The following is a 21,935-nucleotide window of genomic DNA, read 5'->3' on the forward strand; positions in this document are numbered from 1 at the left end:
TCAATCTCGCGTAAAAAGGATTGAAGCTACGAATAAATCTTGCACAAATAAAAGAATACACTGTCTGATGAAAATTGTCAAAATTATTGATAATTATAAGGGCAAAAATTAATCGCACGCTTTATTGCGGCATTTATCCCGCTTAATAAGAGCAGAATCTTTTCGCATGGCGGACAGAATCGATCGGTATATTCTCTTAGTTAATCACGAAGAATAATTATTAAAATTTAATAGCCCTTTCTCCTTCTATCTCACGATGTTACGCGCGCTGCGACGGTTACTATAATTGCATAAAGAGCCCACCGCCGCATACGGTTGATTAATGCAAGCGATGATAACGCGAGCGAGATTATTTAGCTAACCTTTCGTCGTCGCATTTCTTGAACACATTCTCGTTTTGTTCGCGGATCTTGATGAGACTCGCCTACGATAATGACACGGCGCAATCGTGCCTTTTGAATATTCAATCGCGTATTTAATGCGCAACAAGATATTTCTAAGTAGATTAATTTGTTTTGTGGTTTCCGCTTTCCACGTGTTTCCACGTTTACGTTATCGCGTTTATTATATCGCACATGGATGTGTGTGTGTACATGTTCTTCTTGATTATTATCAATACTTTGATGATGTTTTTTCTGTTACCGAAACAAGCGAGTAATGATACATTTTATTTGACGTATCTCGATATTGAATTAATTAGAAATGCCAGCAAAAATATATTAATTGTGTTATTCTGTGACAGCAATCCTGTCTTTATATTTATATCCAAAATCTTGAAATAATAAGTCTTCCATAAAAATAATTAAAAACTATACTAATATAAAGAATAATAAGTGATATTTAATTATTTAAATCTTTCAACCGACTCAATTTTCTACAGCACGACGACTTTATATTGAAAAACATGTACCGTTAAATAATCAAAGAGCTGTAATGCAACCGTTGATTAATCATAAATAATTTAAGTATCAATTTATATAGTATATGATGGGGAAATTTCAAATTTAATTATGAAATCAGCCCACCGAGCTATAAAATGGACAATCCGATTATAAGCGCGCTTTCAGTTTGCGAATTGTATGTATTGTATATTAGAGATTATAATTCACGACTTTATAAATCATAGTGTAAGAAATGCATTCTTGAGCAGTATACGACGAGATGATCAGGAGATATGTACGATGTCTTTTATGCTTCATATATGCCAAGCACAATAGCGCTTTAACAATTACAGATGAATTTTCTCTTCATTACATATATCGTAAAATTTTTGTTTCATGTCATCTTCTTATCTGGGATCGGAATTTAGTACTTGCCGAGTGTTTTTCAGAGAACACATTTTTCAAATATATACATGTAAATTTCCAAGTGAGCACAAAAACGTAATTACTCAGTCTTTTTTTCGAAGAGAGTGCTTTTAAACACTTAAATATCTTTGATATAATGATGCATCGTCATCTCTTCTAATCGTCTTGCTATCGCGAAATCTTCTCACGGTTATTCTCCGTGTTTGATAGATTTCTCTTTCGCCAGTCCGTGTTAATTCGAAAAAATCTCGACCGTTAATTGCAATTGCGACAAAGATACGAAAAGCGTATATAGTCGACGCGGTTAAGCAACGACTACTAAAAACCGCGGTGCCTTTATCTGGGAGCGCAGGCAACTGATTTATTATAAGTAACGACGAGAGAGTAATCCCGCCTTAATCGACTGGCAATTAACTTCGCGTTTCCAATTAACGAAATAAGCCACGATCGTATTTTTCGTTGCGAACTCCGCAAATAACGACGGAGGTGATTAGTAATTACTTTCGGATATGCACTCCACATTACGTTGTTATCAATATCATCTGATATTGATAACAGTTGACGGAAAAATAAACTAGAGTTATTCGTACTATCTAGATCCTATTCGATTTAAGCGAAAAATTTTGATAGCGCGATTTGACAGTTTCCGACGGTCCGACCACGTGTGTCACGTGGTTTGTCTCTCGTAATCTTTTTCCTATTGTTTTCACGCGACTTAATGACTCATAGCAGGTTTTAAATTTGACATTAATTTTTGACCATCTTTATTTCACGCTACCGCTAATTCTAGTTAAGATTTTTAAGAGATAGGATAAAAAAAAGGACATAAATCGAAACATTTAAAAATATTGGAAAAAATAATTAAATTTAAAACTTAAAACCTAGTTATATTAGAATTGAGTAGTTTTTTTTTTTTTTTTTTTTTTTTTTTTAATTTAATTACACTGCGGGGGGAAAAAATTCTATAAAATATCTATGAAATGTATGTGAATTCTTTCAAGTGACCTATTTGAGCATAAAGCAAATCTATTTTAATATGTAGGCATAAAATACTGATTAGAGTAGAAAAATTTCATTAATAATAAGAATTATATCCAAGCATGGCTGATCGAGGCACGCACACGCACACGGATCTCGCGAGGCGAGCGAGCCAAAAAGCCTCCGGACCCTGTACCGAGATAGACCATAAGTCAGGCTCAAGGCGGCGTGGATACCCGAAGATATCCGTGAGGAACGACCCGGCGCGTCTTCTTATCCACGTCCGATCTGGTCGGACATTATAGGCGCGACAAGGTGGAAAGGAGACGGAGGCTAACGCGCGACCGTCGACGAGGAGAGAAAGACGGAGCGCTCGAGACGAAGAGCGAAACGAAGACGCGGACGCGCGCGGAGAGAAAGAGGGAAAGGGCCCGGATAAAAAGGGGGGGAAAAAAAAAACTTTTTTTTAAATCGATCTCGAGCGCGGTCACCGCCTCCTTGAATGCGGGACCTCGGTTTCCGCACGTGGGCGTCATTCGCTCCGCCTTTGAGAGTCACCGCGATCTGATCCGGAGTACCCGCCTAGTCCGGTCGCCAACGGATCCGACGATCCCTCCACGGATTCTATGCCCGTTCTCACCCCTCCTTGTCCATCGCGATCCCATCCCTTCCCGGTGGACCTGATCCTACTCGAGCGGCGTCGCCGCTGCCTTTCCGTGCCGCGGTCACCCCTCGTCCCGCGGCATCAACGCGGTGAGGTGACTGTCCAGGACAGTTTCAGAGACGCAGTCATCGGCTGCACCACGTCTTGAAGGCGCAGTTCTGTGTGTTATCTCGTATACACGAATATTGACGCGAGTGTGAACACGTTTGGATTCCCCGGATCATGATCTTGGAAAATTAGAGGAATCAACCGGACAATGATAGATTATATGAATTTGTAACTGAATTGAGTTGGATTGACTTTGGAATTGTTGAATTTCAACCTGGAAGCTTTCGACTATTGCTGAATTGGGGGTGAATGGAAGTGATAATATATTCTGATATTACGAAAGTGCAATTTCCAAGTTTTGCGACGAGCGTGTTGATGCGCGATGAAGAATATCCTTTAAAATCGACAGTGCACTTGAATTATATGATGTATAAACATTTTCTTGGATACTGTAAGAAAGACTAAGTGGATGGACTTAAATATTAAAAAATATTTACGATAGAAATGTGAATTATTATCTAAAATATAGAGGAGCCTCATAAATTTTATTAGATTTCTCAGAGAGAATTTAGATTTGGATCAATCTTGATGCACTGCCTTAAAAAAAAAAAAAAAGATTCAGATTATTTTCGGTCGTATATCGTGTTCATCAAAAATTATTACCCGTACAAAATTTCTGACAAATATCGAAGATAAATAAAATCTAATAATTTATATATACATATATAAAAAATGATTTTCCACTAATAATGTGACAAAATCCGAGATAAAAGCCCGCTATGCGAAAGAACGAGTGTCTTCTTCTGGAAATAAGAAAAATCTAATTGATAATGATCACGAAATTTGACAGATAAAGCGTAATTCAATTGGTGACTTATTATTAGTGCGGGTGATGTGTCAACGAATTTTTTTCAAATTCTGACGCCTTTGACTTCTTGGTTGACTTAAAAATAAACTGCGAGTAATTAGTGTGAAATAATTACTAATCATAGCTGATAAAATATATATATATATATATATATTTCATGAATATTTGTTCCGACAAGGATCGCGATCAAAGTTTCGAGCAATATGGAACATCCTGATCATAAATCGTCGAGAATTTCCAAGTTTAACAATTAATGTAGCCGGTAAATATATATATATCTTCTTCTACGAAAGAAGAAATTAATTAGCGAGGCCCATAGAAAAAAAGGAAAAGAGTGAAAAGTGATACGGTGTCGTACTCTATTAAATTATACATAGTGCCGAAGAGAAAACTGTATACAATCATATATGTTTGTCTTGCTACGAATATTTCCGGGCCAAATAAATTTCCATAAGGCGAGGATGCCAAGCGCTGACTGATAGATAACACGTGAGTATTACACTGAATTTTTGATGATAGCGAAATATTCTTGGAACGCCAAGTTTTATTATAAAAAATATTTATAAATTATCTTTATAAAAAAAAAAAAAAAAAATGAAAGATAATACATCGCGGACTCCCAACAGCTTCTCTTCATCTATTTAATCGATCTTTGCCATTCAAGGGCGATAAAATTTCAAATATATCTTTGAATCAATCGGTGTCGCGTAAATTTAATTATTATTAATCGCCGCATAGTAGCCAAGATAAAATTAACGTAATCGCGAAAACGCCGCAGTGATTTTCGCGAATCGTGATTTTTGTATTCGCGCGACTAATTGTAAGACCGATAAGGGGATGACCATCGCCCTTATCAGGATGCATGCTACGCGATTATAATGTATTTAGCATAAATGCGATCTCTCTCTCTCTCTCTCTCTCCTTATCTCTGTTGACGTTTCCGCGTTGATGTTAATTAGCGATAATAACGATGACGATAGCTCACATACAGAAACAGTATTAGCAACCTTCATCATTGCACGTCCACACTTGTAAAATTTCGCTCATATCACATTCATGTGGATATTGAATTGCGAATTGATATTAATTAAAAGATCGATATCGATCAGTTCGCGCATCTTTTCGCTATCGATTATAATAACAGAGGACTTTCTTGCTCGTCTTTTTTACATGTCCTCGATTAAAAAGGCTAATTTACGTCTATTTCTGTTTGAATTATGTATTACATTATTATGCAGCGCTGATAATTTTTGCGAGGTTGATGAGCATTTCGATGTGTGGGTGCGAAACACCGATATCCTCGGTAATTATCGATACTGCTTTGCGTAGACTTTTGAAGCATATATTGAAGATTATATTATACCCGGTGTCGCCATTTACATCACGCGGTTAAGAAATACTATTTTTATGACAAGATGTTAAGGATTCGCGTGATGAAACTGCTGATCCAGAAAAAGATGATTAACGGCCTAACGGCAGTCGATTCGAGCGATTCTTGTAATATTAAGAGCGATCCGATGTTAGCTGCCAGTCCTTATCAATTAATCTCATTCATTACCGTTAATTATTCTAAGTAGAATGCCGAAAAGATGTCTTTCAATTCGATATGTGTATAAGCTAATAAATAATTGCACTTAAAGACTGTATATATAGATCTTATTCGTCTGTGTGTGTGTGTGTGTGTATGTGTGTGTGCCAATTAGTGCGTGGAATGTAACTTTTAAAAAGGAAATTAATAATATTCGCATAAATTTTCTCAAGTGCAATAGCGTTTATTTTACTTTGCTGTAATAGCGATGAAGATTAGACGTTGCCGAAAATAATGCGATATAAGAAACAATATAAAATAAATACACGATTTTTGACGGAGTCTTCAAATTCCGATTTGTATAAAAAATAAAAGCTTCACGAATTTTTCTAAAAAAAAAATTAATACACGGAGTTTCAAATAATTTAGTAAAAAAAAAAAAAAAAAAAAAAAAAACCTCGAATTTCATGCGCGCGTTGAATTTTAAGGCGAAATCACGAATCGCCGTAAGACGATTGTGAATAAAATGGGAAATGTAAAGTTTATCGCTCCGCTCGCACGGTCGCGTTGCAAGTTTCGTTATGTGTGTGTTCCAGATGAGGAAATAGCCCGATACATTCTTCGGAGGAACAACGACGGTCGCCGATAAATCACGAATTGCTCGACGCGGCTGTGCCGCAATATCGGTTAACGGTTATTACGATCGAGAATATGAAACATTTAACTGCATGGCATGACATTACCGCCGCATCTGGCGTGTAAGCGCGATAGTCACGAGCTACAGCCGTCACAATTCGTTATCTAGTCCGTCGTTATCTGAAACGCGAAATTGAAAACAATGCCTCTGTCCGAGCACGACTTTTTCGCTCTTCGACTTTATTAGCACGTTGCGTATGAAACATAGCATTAGAAATAAAAAATTACGTATAACTATTAAAAAAATTGCAATACAAATTATAGATAATGAAAAGTATAAGATAATCGTGTGAAGTATATATGTTTACCTCAAAAGTATTATCGTAAAATATTCCTCGATTTCACGATAAAGAGATTTATCATTTTGCAAATGTTATCAAATTTTTTTAAATTGATATTACAAATATTCGCCGCGTTAAATCTTACTCGACCGTTTTGCGCGAACTCGATATTACTCAATTTAGCGAAAATTCCTGCGTTATAATTTATGATTTGTTTTTCGACCGCGTGGTTAACTTTTAATCGGTATGGCAGTAAATAAATATACATATATAACAACACAATCATATAGACATAAATAAATATATTTTTCATCGATATGATCAAATTAAGCAAACAGATCCAGCTGGCGCAATCATAGCACCCATAAATATCGATTTATCTACCGAGATGCTGCGCCAGACATCGTCAATAATCCAGCATCTGTTGCACGAGATACTCTCCAGCGCCACCATCGCGATGTCTGAACCATCCCGTTACCTGAATAATTTCTTGCGTCTTTTTTTTTCATCCACAACTTACCCTCGAACATCATCCCAAGAGCGCTTCTTATTTTACGCGCAGCAATTAAGATCACTCTTTGATGCTATCAGTTGTCAAGCTCTTCTGTGAACTTATCATCTCATTTTTAGAATTTCGATATAATTAATAGAATTTTAACTTCCTTTCAAAGAGATCCAAGCTTTTTAAAATTATAGGATTTCAAAAAAAACTTTGAAATTAATTGTATCGTCTATATAAGATCAGAGAGAGAGAGAGAGAGAGAGAGAGAGAGAGAGAGAGAGAGAGAGATTAATTATTTTTTAAAGATCGATTGTGCAATTAATTAATAACGTGTGAAATCTGATCATATTCATGAAGAAATAAATGTTAACACGGTAAGGTAATTTTGTTTAACGAGTAGGCGTAAAATCGATTCCGCTCTCGGTCCCGACGAGCCTCGTAAAAATTACGCGCCGAGATAGATAATTAGTCGGCGAAGCTATTGTTGCCGGTTAACACACGGGCGGACCGTATCGCGGTGCGGGAAATAACTGTTTAGATAAAAACTCACGTGGTGGAAGAATGGCGGTGCCGGCATATTTCGATGCACCATGATAAGTATTCATGAGGTTATCGTCGACTCCTTTAACGTCGTCCTGTCTGTGCACGACGCGTTATCTCTCCTAGCAGGATAACGATATCTACGTCACTCGCTTCGGAATATGTCGAAATTTCATTCATCACATTTTCCAGATCACTTTTCCAACACTATTCTCTTAGCAATTTGACTTTTAATTCAATATCTTTTTCAGATAATTTTTTTTTTTTTTAAGGAAAACATTTTAATTACGTGAAATAAATTGTCATGTAGACAAAAATATGTTACGATAGCTAGACTAACATAAAATAACTGATACGAAAATAGCAAAGAATCAACTCTAAAAACTTTTAACATTCGAATAGCCAACAAGACTATTTACTTGTCAAACCAACATTTCCCTCGCTTAAATGAAACATTACAAGTCGGATATCACATCTAATAAATTTTTTCCCGGTACGTCTCTCCTATATGTAAGAGGGTGTTTCGCGTAGACATACGTACGACTATCGGCCGCTCGTAAAGCTCTCACCATGGTAGAACAATGGCTGTCGCTGGTATCGCGATACGTTCGTACACACCACTCGCTTTCGGTATCGTACTCGCCTTTTATCACGCTCCTACGTTCGTCGTCTCACCAACGCTCGGACAAGTGTCGCGATATGCGGGTGAAACTCCACTTTTTACCCTTTTGCGCAGTGTTACACCCGAGCCGAACGATGATAAGTGTAATCAAACCTGTTAACATTTGACAGGTGCAGAGCTAATATCGATATATTGAATAGTTGTAAGAAAGCTAAATTAAAAAGAATTTAGAGAATATAATTATAATACCTATATATAATATTAAATATTGTTTCTCTATCTGTTTTTAAAATATATGCGGATTAGAAAGAAAAGTAAAATTTTTCATAGTAATGTAGCGTAACGAAAGTAAAAATTACAATGTTTAGTGCTGATAAAATGAAAATAACGTAATCATTGTTAAGCTTGTTCGTCAATAACGTCACACGGTAATGAGTTCATGTTTACGTTTATGAAGAAAAATTTCTTTTTCTAAGAACATTGCTGAATAATATACGATAACAAATAGAAAAACGTTCTTTTATCTCTATTAATGTTGAACAAATTTACAGAATAACTTAAACATCGACAAGCAACCAACGTGCATATAATATATCCGGTGAGAATTATTTATTCATCGTGATTTAGTTTGCAAATGGTATATCGCTCTCTTGAAAATTATTCGGTCGAGTTAGGGAAGACCATCAGAACATACTATTATCGACTACTTTACGATAAGTTATCGCATTACCGGGTGCTCTTCAGCGATTATTTCACATCCGTTTTAAACAGTCGTCTGTAATGAATGTCTTTCTGGTCGGTCACCTTCCGCCTACACTTGACTCTTTTTTTTAATCTTCGTAGGTAATTTAAAAATTTAAAAATTCGTAATTACAGATAATTCTATTCTGCTTTCGAATTTGATAAATTCTTTTATTCGTTTTACTCTTGTGAAATTATTTTGTACATAATTATAATTTATTTGATATTATTTGTTTAAAAAAACATATATACTGTAAATTGTATTTAATATTTAACGAAGCTTGTCCAATCTGTTAGATTATTAATTATGAAATGCTAGAGAAAAAGGTGAGGATTATAAATTTTAGTCTATGAATTGTACAATAATTCACTGCTACCAGACACAACCTTTAGGAAGGATTGCGCCGAGATGTTACCAAACATCTCTAACTTTCCATAAATCGCTTTGGGAATAAAAAACGCTCCGACACGAGTGCCGGTCTTTTCGGAAGGAGAAGGAAAGCGCTCGATCCGCCGATCTGAAGTGGCACCAGATCCTTTACACGTCTTCGGGGATGCATACGTTCACGTCCATCCGTCTGCGTACGTATACGCATACGAAGAAACGCGTAGGTGGATACGACCAAGGCGGCGCACTCTGAAAGCGATCGTTGGCTTTTTAGGCCTAATTAGTTATCGCTTGGCGTCTCGTCTCGTTCCTGAAACCTGGATCGAAGACGATGACGTCGTCGAGAATCCTCTCAAGCTTTCGTCCTTCTTCCTTCTTCACAACACGATCCTTTCCTTAAATGCATTCGTTGCATCCTTTATTTTTTTAATCGATTTTTATTTTATCAACTTTTAACGAACTCCAAAAAATTTAATCACGTCACTCGTTCGAATGAGTGCGTTGTGTCCTGTCGCAAGAGACAGGATAATAATTTGTAAATTGTAGAGAGAAGAAGAAGCGTGCACAGTTCTCTCCGATATACATAAAATGCGAAATGGATTTTTTTTTTTCAGCAATGTAAAGCTCCGAGGACTATTTCGCGGTTCCATGGAAGAGGAACAACCATAACGGCAAACGATCGCAATCGCGTAACCTTTAAGGATAATCATATACGCGTCTACGCACTTGCATTTATCCTCGACGACGTTGCCGCAGATCCATAAACCACTTAGATACTCGACAGCAGGTACTTTCGATGCTCCCTTACCCACGTGCTGTGAGTCTTAAATAAGCACCATTGCCACATCGGGCCGCCTTTCCACGGCAGAAGTGCGTGTCCGTAAAACCGACGCGTTACATTACGGCGCGTCGTGCAACTTTATATTAACCCACGGATACACGGATATTGACTTTAGTATGTATCGCACACGGGCGTCGAAATAAGGTGGAAACCCGTACTATTTTTTTTATTTCCCTCAAATTGATATCGATATTATTTATAAAAAATTAATTCATGAAAAAAATACAATAATAATTTGCACTTAAATTAAATATTAATTTATTTAAAATATTCACGAAGAACGACGATCAAGTTATTTTTATATTTTGTGTCAAACTATAATAATTGATAATTATTATCAAGAGATAATCGAATGTATCAATTTATTTTTGCATCAAAATATTTGTTTGCGTCTTCAAAACACTACGTGGAAAAATATGTGACGGATATGCCTCGCTATTTCTAAAAAAGAGTTTCGCCGCCCATGGTCGCCCTGCGTTGAGACGATCTTCGCACGTAGAATTGCACTTTCCATCATGTATCGAATTGCATTCCGAAAGATTCGGGATGCACGCTACTCGGGAAATAAACGATCGAAATTCGCTGGCAGCGCGCACACGCGATCGGCTATTGCGAGAGAATAAAGAATTTAGATGGCGTTTCTCGTGCGGCAATCGAATAAAGGATTACAAAACGCGTTCTCCTCGTCCTTAATCTTCGAGCGCATTTCCCGAAAGACGAGAAGAATATACACGAAACCGTTATGAGAGGACGCGTTCCTCCGAATTTAGGTAGGCGTGTTGAGTCGTTTCGATATCGTTATATAAGATCGAGGTGCGAATTTCGGAGATTTTTCGGTGAAAGTACTCGCCTTCTCGGTCCCGTATAAGTTATTACGAGCAGATGGTGATAGGACTAACGACGTTTTTCCACTTTCAAAAGTATCTTTTCTCTTGTTTGATTTCTTTTTTTATATAAGTAAAATAACAAGTATCGAAACGTAGATTTTTCCGTAAGCTATACAATATATTATATGTAATATATTACTTAATTATTGCATCGATTTTTCGTCTAGTAGATGTTATAGTTTTTTTTATTCATACGTGTTAATATTTCACGTCAATTATTTTATTTAAAACGACAGGTTGAAAAATAGATATCAAAATCGGGAGAAATTAGCTAACAATAAGTTGTTAAGTAATAAAAAAGAAAATTTAGAAAATCACACTTGTAGTCATATTTATTTAAGAGCAATTATATTATTTTATATATTTATGCACATTTATGTCGATACATGGCAATAATTATTTCATGATTATATGCACGTTCGGTATGTCTCGTGTCATATTATCATTCGTTTTCTATTTTTTTCTCTCCAATGAGTGCGTATCCATATTTCGACCATTTCATTTCAATATCAAATTTCGATAGCATAAAACGCTTCATATATTAAACAAGTTACGAAATATAAAATGTGAAAAATATTCGCAGTTTTAGCGCGGCAAGTGGAACAATGAACTCGCGACCAGTTCTCGATGCAATTCGTAATAATGTCGACGTGAATAAACCTATGTGAGTTCATTTTTTATCGCGGGGATAGGGAGATGGATTTCTGGACAAAAGTTCCAACACAAGCAAAATTATAAATAATTGAAAAAAGCCTGAAGATTATTATCGATAAAATTGATAATAATCATATCTTTAGACATCTATTTTAGCATCAATTGCTTTTGACAAACAATTGCTGGGGAATATGTTTTTCTAAAATATATCTTTACAAAATAGAAGAGTTCGGACAGCGCTCTCTATATCAATTATATTAAATTTTAAAAAGGGACGTTAATTTCACTGATGTGAGATCGTGCAACATGCCCACGCACACTTGGCCCCCGCACACGCGTAAACATTACTTCGCCCACGTCGTTCGATCTGGATACAATCTGGATTATATTACCCGATTTTCTCACTCGGAACCCTCACGAGGGAAAGACAGAGGCAATCCGGTAGCGGAGGAAATTATGTATCGGACGAGATCTCTTCGGAGCTCGCGAATATCGTTGATCCGATCCGCGATCGTTCGCTCCCGAAACTCGAGAGACGCGAATAAAGTCGCGAGATAACGGATCGAGTTACACGCGCGTGTAAAATTTCGAGGAGGAAGATTCCGGTCGCGTAGCGTGATAGGGGTAGTTGGAGGTATCGAGTAAATTGAGGATAACTGAATCGTTGGGCCTTGATATGAGGAAATAGGAGACGGTGAGTATCTTCGCGCATCTCTAACCGATTTTTACACATTCGCGTTGAGCCGCATATACCGACTTTATCATTCTACCATATTTAATGTACCATAGATACATAAGTATAGTTCATATTAAATTTTATTATTTTTCTATTTTTCTTTATCCCTTTTAATATCGTATAGTTTTTTTTTTATTTCGATATGACTATATTTAAAAAAAATACTTTTGCATAATTAAAATAATTAATCTTTATTCAATTTTAATTTTACCATTTAATCATAATTTATATCTATTATATTTTATATCAAGCCTTTGTTCTCATAGACAAAATTTCGATACAGCAATAGACAGTAAAATGATTATAGCATTAGATGCAAGAGTTAGTTTCTAGAAATAATGTTAAAGCGACGAAATTATAAAAATGAAATTATGAGCGAATTATGAAAATGAAACGTTGATCCGCATTCACTTTCGACACCGTGCCGTTTAATTCGCGTTCACACTTACCGTAAGATCGTAAAATGATCGTTAATCGTGTTTTATGAATCGATAAAAATCACGGTGATTTTCCGTAATAATAACGTTGCCACGCTTTCTGCCAAAAAGTGATCAATTAGATAATAAATTCACGTGTTTAAGATCGCGCGCGGATAATATATGCGATAATCAGCATAATTTGTTACGGCAATAAAATTCACTTTTTATAAAATTTATAATAAATGCGCAAAAAAAGTTCTTCGATCAAAGATAGCTAAATCAGATTGTGAGTATTTCAAAATATTATTTTAGCTCGTTATATATTGTTTGTTGTGATCCTTAAACAAAATAGCGTAGTCCTATGACGTAACGATATAGCTATAATAGTGTATGAAAAATGACGAGTACCTTCTTTTCTTAATGAAATAATGCGATAGCGGAGGAAACAATAATCGGAGTAAATTCCGCGACTTGCGTGTTTAAACCGGTATCCCGGCAATTCGGCTCGCGTTCGCTACTTAACAAAAACAGAGCAAAATCGACGAAAGGATGCCGTCGATGAAAGGATTAAAACGCACACCTGCACTCAAGAACGGAGCGAACGATCCTTCGCCCATGCTATCCGAAGCGAAGTCGCGTCGTCCGATCTCTCTCCATTTCACTGCGCGTCTCGTTTCTTCGACTGCCGGGGCCCGATCGGTGCCCCATCCGCCGTCTCATTAGCCGGCGATGTAATTTTCAGGGAGCTGTCCGTTAATCCTCTCTTCTCCTTTTTTCACGCGACCGTCCCTCTCGCTCGCTCATCGCCGCGCGCCTTCCTCGCCCCCTCCGCCTCCCCCTCCCCGTCACCACCTCCTTATGTTCCCTTTGATCCGGTCCGAGGGACGCTTTCCGGGATCTTGTCGGGCGCGTCCTCGACATCCGACGTCGCCGTCTTCGAAAGCGCCGACAAACTGGTTTCGCCCTGTACGTACCGTATTAGCGACATAAAATTCGTGAGAGGCTCGAGCGATGGAATCGACCGAGCGGGTCAGTCAATGAACACTCGAAAGAGAAATCTCCTGAGGATCAATTTTGTCATCATTTAGACTAATTCCGGACGTTGGAAACTTTCTAAATTTATTCAGAATTTTGTTTTTCTTTTTTTCTTTTTTCTTGCATTCTTACACGTATATACTAATTTCTGAAACCGGATATTATAGATTCAAGAAAACCAAGTGTGTTCAGTAATTAAGCGAGAAGATCGTTCGAACAATTACTTTTAGATTTGAATCTCCATCAACGTGAAAGGGCAGGATAGTATCTAGAAAAATTGACGCGCTCTTTATCTAGTTATCAAAGGGAATCGTCATCGACATAACTCACCATCTCGCGCTCTCTTTGCTCGGATGAGCAAAACTCATCCGGCTTAAAACACGGAGCCGCGCGAGGTGGAAGGGGAAATCGCTGGGCAACGACCAGCTGTTCTCTAAACGCTTTCAAAAAGCTCGGCCGCACCCATCTCCTTCGGTCTCGCCGGGCATTCACGCTCGGTTGACACCCGGTATGCGTAAAGACACAAGGTTGCTCCTCTGTAAGTGTGATTATACGTAACCTGTAAGGTGCTTGAGTTGTAACCGCACGTATGCGTACGCTCGTAATGATCAAGGATTACGAGCGAACGTGAGAACTCGTCTCCAACGCGAAACTCCACACATCGGGATTAGATATTTACCGAAAATCACCTTTCTCTTCTCAGTATATTTTTTTAGAGCATCTTGCACGCGCGAGATGTTTTCGCTGCATCAATTAGAAATCAATTAGAAATTGATTCTCGATTCTCGTTTCACACACTAATACTTCATTACAGATATGAGACTTCATGAAACGTGACTTTGTTGTAAAAAATCGTTCATCCAAAAAATTATTTTTCAAGCGTTCATAAATTAAATGTTAATAAAATATAATTGGATATAAAATAAATAAATAATTTTTTTTGTGTAATTAAAAATACGCGATAAAAAAATGTGTCTTTCCTTCTTTTTCATTTATAACTTTTCGCTGCATCAATTAGAAATCAATTAGAAATTGATTCTCGATTCTCGTTTCACACACTAATACTTCATTACAGATATGAGACTTCATGAAACGTGACTTTGTTGTAAAAAATCGTTCATCCAAAAAATTATTGTTCAAGCGTTCATAAATTAAATGTTAATAAAATATAATTGGATATAAAATAAATAAATAATTTTTTTTGTGTAATATTAAAAATACGCGATAAAAAAATGTGTCTTTCCTTCTTTTTCATTTATAACTCTGCATTAAAAATACTATTATTATCTAGTCGACTTTCTGGTCACCTTCCCTTATACATTGATAATACTATCGCTGCTTTTGTATGAGTAGGATCGAACCTCGCGCGCGATCATTTCCTGTCACTCGTTCTAGAACTAATTTTAATATTTATCTGGCATACAAATATCCTATAATATGTATTAATCGCACATTTCATGTACGCATAAACATATAATAGTATACGTTTAGTTTTCCCATAATTACGAGCGTCTATCTGAGACGAGGAAGAGAAAAAGAGACAGGCCTTCAGGATAAATTTATCTCTTTCTCGTGTCTCTTGCTCTCTCGCATCTACGTTAGTGTGTGTTACGGACTTGCGATCGTTACTTAAGGAGGCCCATTTAAACAATCCTGCAAATGGCTTATCGCGTTATAACTGTCGACCAGTGGTGCAAGAAAATATTTTGATCTCCTACTTCTCGTTTTTTTTTTTTTTTTTTTTTCTTTAAATATAATAGACATATTTTACTTTTAAGTTTTTTTTTTATTTTTAAAATATCGATTATATATATTTTTCGATCCGATTCCTAAAAGTAATGTCTAATTTAGTATTGTAGTTTTCGTGTGTTTAAGAGATGTGCCTAATAAAAAGATACCCGTCTCTTTCAAGATCTTTTAATGATACCCCCATTTATTTCCATTCATGCCGTGCCAGTTGGACTGTCGTCCAACTTGTCATTGTTAACGGTACCGCCGTTCTAATATATGGACCATTTATTTTGAGGGTAATGTGAATAAGGAAGTCTGAAATATACAACAAATTTAAAGGGTAGAAGTATTAAATGAAATCTTGTATTTATCTAAAAATTTAGAATTTTTAATTTTGTACGTCACTTTGATAGATTTTATCTATTATTTCATTTTTGATAATTTTAGAAACTTTTCATTAATATCAATGATAGATCATTATGAAAAAAAAATTTCATTAAAAGAAAAATTAATTTTTCTATTTAACTGCCAATCGTTTTAATATCAATTTATAAGTTGAAGAGTTTTTAAGAAAATACGTGTCAATAAATCTCGACGCTTTACGATCTGAATAATATCAGAAATAAACATATCAAACTATAGGGGCTAACTCATACGATCTATCGCTTTCGATCTTCGGAGAGAGATCCCATTAAAATTTAACGTCCTCGAGACGGACAGGACATGGATTCGTCCTGCCGATTTCTCCAGAGACCCCTAGAATAAAGTCCACTAAAAAACTAAACACTCCGAAGGACGATATACGCATCGCCATTAACTCGCGAGATTAATTATCACTTTAAAGATCCGGCTCGGACCTTTTAACACGCCTCCATATTCCATCGACCTCGGTGTCGACGACGACGACGACGACGACGACGACGACGACGACGACGACGACGACGACGTCGTTAGCAGGGCGGACAAATACTCGGGATCTCTTCGATGTCCGCAGGTCGATTTTTCCGACTCGGGTTGTCCGGTTAGCACACGCGCTATTTCTTCACGTGTCCCGTGTATATAACCGACATAATCGTAAATTATAACAACACCTTCGCGCGCTGGAAGCCGAGATGCGCCCACGGTGCGTGCGTGATCACGTGGTCACGCTTGTCGAATACGAGATTCTAGCGGAAGGGAAAGAGAGAGAAGCAGAGAATTTATTTCGCCTTCAAGCTGTCCCCTGTCAAACGTTCAAAAGGGTCATTATACCTATTACGTGAGTTAAAAAATATATATATATATATATAACAGAAAAAATAATATAGAGCGATCGCAACCTAACCGACCACATCACAACCGACTTTACAGGACGTTACAGGATCTTGTCAAGGCGTAAGCCCTCGGATGGAGAAGCGTGTATCAAGAGTTTATGACATTCTTTCCTCGCGTCCCGCGATCTGGATTCGATTCGCATACGCGCCTCCACATCCGGGGCGACCGGTACCGAGACGTCATACGTCAGATTTACGGCCGATTACCGCGGCTAATCCCGACAGTGTCTCGAAAGCGCGGCTTTCGTGCCTGGCTTCCCTGGCGGCAACTGTAAATTCGCAATAAAATCTTATAAAATCGTATCGGCCTCTTCTTATCAACGGACTCTTTCTCCTTCTTTCTTTCTTCGCACTCGCTCTCTTTCTCTCTCTCTCTCTCTCTCTCTCTCGGTATCGGCCGAAGACCCGTTACGTCGGAGGACGAGGTAATTAATTTCGCCTTGCAAACGCGCCTCGGCACTAGGCCAATGCAAACACCTCCTCACCGAGAAGGCGATCCAGCCGCACGACGTTGCATATAAATATATATATATATATATATATATATATTGTGTATATATATACAATATATACACACATGTGCAGCGGCGCGCTTGCGTTTTAACTCGCGTCGTCTACCTTCTATAAATCCGCGGGAACCGTCGTTCGTCCTGCGAGAGGATGGTAACTGTTTTCCGCATCGCGGGGATAAGATATGTAACGTGCGGACTATATCATTATTTCGACGAGATTAAACATGCGCATCGCGCGAATCTGGCGTATACTTTTACGGTAATCTTGTTTATAAAGATAGAGGCTTCTTACTCTCTTACGTTTAAAAATTCTCGCGAGGCCCTGATTTCCGAAATTGTTCGACCGGCTGTTTCGTCCTGCGAACCAAAATGTCGGAAAAATTCCATCGCTTTAAGAAACTGGTAAACGATACGACTGCATCGCGGCGTTAATTAACGCCTGGGGGAGAGAGCCTTAGAGGAGATTCGTTCTCCTTTCTCGCCTATCTGTCTGTCTCTTTCTAGAAGCAGCGTGCATTAATTGAACTCGCTTAAATTATTGCGGACCGCTAATTGCGCGGCGTTTCTCTCGATAGTTTGTAGGAGGTATCCGCGATATGACTATTAGAATAAATCTTTTATATTAGAATAAATAATATTCCTATTTGCGCACGAAAGAAGATCGAAACATGTTTTATAATAATTCGATCGAAAAGAAGACGAAAATTTTTGATGTAAAAATATCTCGAAAAAATATAACATGCAAAATTTTTTTCTGATATTTTTACGAGGAAATTGATCGCCTACCGAGCGCGATAATCACGGGATTAAGTTATCGGAAAGATTAAAGCGTGTTACCGGATCGTTTGCGGAGAGGAGTCCGACACCTTCGAAGCGGCCGAAGCATCGTACAAAGAGTATCGCTAGGAAAGCATAGGTAAAAGGACTTGCCGACTTAGCGTACCGAGTTCCAGGGCATCAGCTCTCGCACAGAGTCGACCGATAGGGATTGCGATACGATAGAGTGCGTTATCAAGCCGCGCATTCCAGCGATATCGCGAGCACGCGGATGAGCGAGATACGCGTACCTCGCCTCGTAATACCGACGTTCGTTATATCGGCGATACGTCGATTTTTGATTCAGGAGTCCTTGCGATTGTCGTGGGAGCCAAAGTTCCTCGAAGTCAAATTCGCGTCGTCTACGATTTTCCTTTCCGAGCATTTTAATTCCCGAATCATTGCGCATATATATTATATATTACACGCAATGCGTAATCTTCGTATCTTCAACATTGTTTTAATGTATATCCGAAATATTCTCTTTTTCTTAAAAATATTGCCATATTTTCATCTTTCATCATTGAGATCATCGATCCATTCGCAAAAAAGATTCTCTCTTTGATTACGGAATGCGCGCATGATTATCAATCGCCGTAGGAAATGCAACGATGTTACTTCTCGGTTATGATCCTCCGTGCGCGCGTAATACGAAGTCGAGAGTATCGCGTTACCCTTGAGAAAAATCTCTTATCGCGTTATTCGGTGCATCATCTCGTATTAATACGCGCGATCCATCACGCGCGACGTTAATTAATAATATACGCCTGTTTTCGCGTCGACGGAAACCTGTGCGGTGTTGAGCCCGAGGCCTATGATCGCGCACGTAAATCGGATAAGAATTTTCTTTAAAGAAAATGCAGCGATCTTTCGCAAAAATTTTTCTCGCGAATCGTATAAAAATTTGAACTTTCCTTTTATGCTATTTCAATAGATTATGTTGAAAGATAAAAATCATTAAAAATTATTCGAGAAACGAGGCTTTCGATTATACTGTACATTACGTAAAATAAAAACAGAGCCAGTTTGTATTCAACTTATGACTTGAGAACTGTCAATGCTTATTGAAATAGATGGGATGAAATTTTTCATAGCCCTTTAGCTCTAATATTTTATCTCTCGCGATTAAAATGAAACTCGTAACTTTTTCGTCGCACGTATCCTTCTCTCGCGGCGCCTGTGCATATATCGAGAAGTTAAATCGTATCGATATACGAGGTATTAACTGCGCGATTGGCCGATAGTTACACGACCGTGTCTGGTTCACCCTCAGGCAGATTCTCACAGCGGCCGAGGGTAAGTCATCAGCGTGGACCATAAATTCGCACGGATGAACAGCCTCGTCTCGGCAGAGAGGAAGAGAGAGAGAGAGAGAGAGAGAGAGAGAGAGAGAGACGCAGCAGAGAACCCGATAACTCCATTAAATCTTAATAAAACTCCACGTTGGAGTTACCCATCTTACCTTAACGCATCTTCGCCGGCGGGAATGTCATGTCGCCGCGACGATCGCATCGAAATTCAAAACTTTTCTCGATCTGCATTTTTTTTCTCACGCAATTTATCCGATTCCGCGAGCGCGTGTAATTCAAATGCCGGAGTAAGAGCGCGTGTTTTCCTTGGATCGCTCGCTATGCGGACGGCGACTTTCGTTTGATAAAAATGCGAGAGGGGAAATTTATAGTCTCTCTCTCTCTCTCTCTCTCTCGCTTGAGACGCTCCATCTAAAGTTACGCATCTGAAAGATAATTACATCGCGCTTATCTCTCTCTTGTCACCGATATGATCTTCGCGCACACACGCATACACGAGTGTTTATACATTTATTATTTTTGCAAAGATTTAATTAGTAATATTTCTAATTTATTGCTATAAATGATATGTTAATACGCGTTCTTTGAATTTTCAATCTTTCTCACTCTTTCGCGGCTTCGAAAACAATCTCGAGCATCGAGGCGTGGCACGCGTGTTCGCGTGCTCGGCTTCGATACATCGCACGATTGCGTAAGCCGATTAACGGTAAAGTCGTTTACGATTCGGTAAAAAAATCGACACGCGATGCAACGTTACATCGCCACTGCCGCTGCAACGATCGGCGATCGAATGCATTCGAGCGAAACGCGGACTCCGATCCGATAGAGCTTCTCCTACGGTAGCTAAATATATCCCGGAAACACTACAGGCACTATTGCCAATTGTGCGAAGTTGCAAGTTGTTATGAGGAGATTAACTTCTTTTTTTCTTGCACGTGGCAGCAAGAGTATTTATTAAACTCGGTATACGAGAATAGAATGGAATAAAAAAAAAAAAAAAAAAAAAAAAATGCACGACAAAAAGATCCTATTTACAGTGACGGTCAAATGACAGATCACTATCGGGAAAGAATCTTTACTTGACGTAAGAGTGAGGAAACTTTCGGGATTGATTGAAAGTAACGCGTGCGCCATTAAATTGATTGCCGCATTTCGTTCGTAATCACGTCGAATTATGAAAATTATCATGCGGTCACGATTATGTCAATTTGTTTCAATATATCAACCGCCATTCTCCCTGCGACGTAATAAATCTCCATCGGGATGTGTAAATTGACCAACCGCTTATATATATATATATTCCGATCGTTCCGAGTGACCGCAATTATTCCTGCCGTGTGACAAGTATATATACATACTTTGTCAATCGCGCGCCAGACGAGAGGAATGTCATCTCGAGTCGGATGTTAACCGCAAATGCAGCTGCATCGTGTCTAATCTCCTCCGACGCATGAACTTGACTATACTCATTATCATATCTCTCTCACGCTAAAAATAAAACTAAATCTTTAAAACAAAACTAAATCTCGCTTCTTCCAATCGACCGCTTTTATCCTTCTCCTTTCGTAGTGTAGCTTCATATCTCTTACTTAAACAAGTAGCTTATTTGCTGCGTACTGTTACGTTCTTACGAGAGCAACACGTGTCCAGGATGAAGTTATCGCGCCATAATAAAAAAAAAGAAAAGGAAACGAGGAGAGAGAGAGAGAGAGAGAGAGAGAGAGAGAGAGAGAGCGAGGCGGACTTATCAAAGTCGCGCATCGGACGGTTTAACTACTTTGCAGATTAGCTGCACGGATATCGTACGACCTGGCCGATAAAATCGCGGCCGTATCTACCGGGCACAATAATCGTAACGTCCCAGTCGGGACGCAATAATAATCGTCCGCCGCCGGGGCGAATAAACGTAATGGAGCCTTATCGTTAATTGGATGATAAAGGTAAAAGTATCGTCGCGCGCGCCGTCCGCGGATCTTCTTACTCGCCATATCCGCGATTTATGCTGTGGACGCTGCCGATCTGACGCTTGACCGGTTTGGATCCCCGATCGGGAAAGGGGGAGGGAAGGGAGGAAGAAACAAGAAGAGAGAGAGAGAGAGAGAGAGAGAGAGAGAGAGAGAGAGAGAGAGAGAAACGCTTATCGCAGTCGCGCGTTATAAATATATCCCGGCAAAGTATAAATACCGCGAGTAACGAGTCGTTGCGGCGAAAAATAATGAGAGAAATAGAAAAACGGCGAAATCTTCGCCGTTATTTAGAATAGGGGACCCGCGATTACTTTACGCCCGCTTAACATCGTTATAAACATTTTCGCAGACACGCTGATCTGGCTAACTAACTGACATATCGGTACTGGTAAATTGTAGCTTTTCTCTGCAAGTCTATAATATAAAAAATATTTAAAAATCAAACGTTACGTATTGTTATAAAAATTTTGTGCACATAAAATATTTAATTTTTTTTGTATATATATATATATATATATATATATATATATATATATATATATATATATATA

At 38.2% G+C, this 21,935-nt stretch overlaps 1 protein-coding gene across 3 annotated transcripts in view; it reads left to right on the forward strand.

Annotated features, from left to right (window-relative positions):
• Positions 1 to 3,044: 3,044 nt before the first annotated feature.
• The window catches only part of LOC138940851 (GATA-binding factor A), a 45,513-nt gene continuing 26,622 nt past the window's right edge, over positions 3,045 to 21,935 (forward strand). The window contains exons 1-2 of one of the 3 annotated variants that reach the window (XM_070310109.1): positions 3,045 to 3,503; positions 4,044 to 4,354. The gene's annotated coding sequence lies outside the window, so the exon portion shown is untranslated. Of the gene's footprint in view, positions 4,355 to 21,935 lie in introns of all 3 variants that reach the window. The other 2 variants (XM_070310159.1, XM_070310231.1) reach the window with 2 other exon arrangements.

The sequence above is a fragment of the Polyergus mexicanus genome, unplaced genomic scaffold (assembly GCF_030449975.1).
Source record: "Polyergus mexicanus isolate NDT 795.1 unplaced genomic scaffold, iyPolMexi1.0 SCAF_1, whole genome shotgun sequence".
NCBI lineage: Eukaryota > Metazoa > Arthropoda > Insecta > Hymenoptera > Formicidae > Polyergus > Polyergus mexicanus.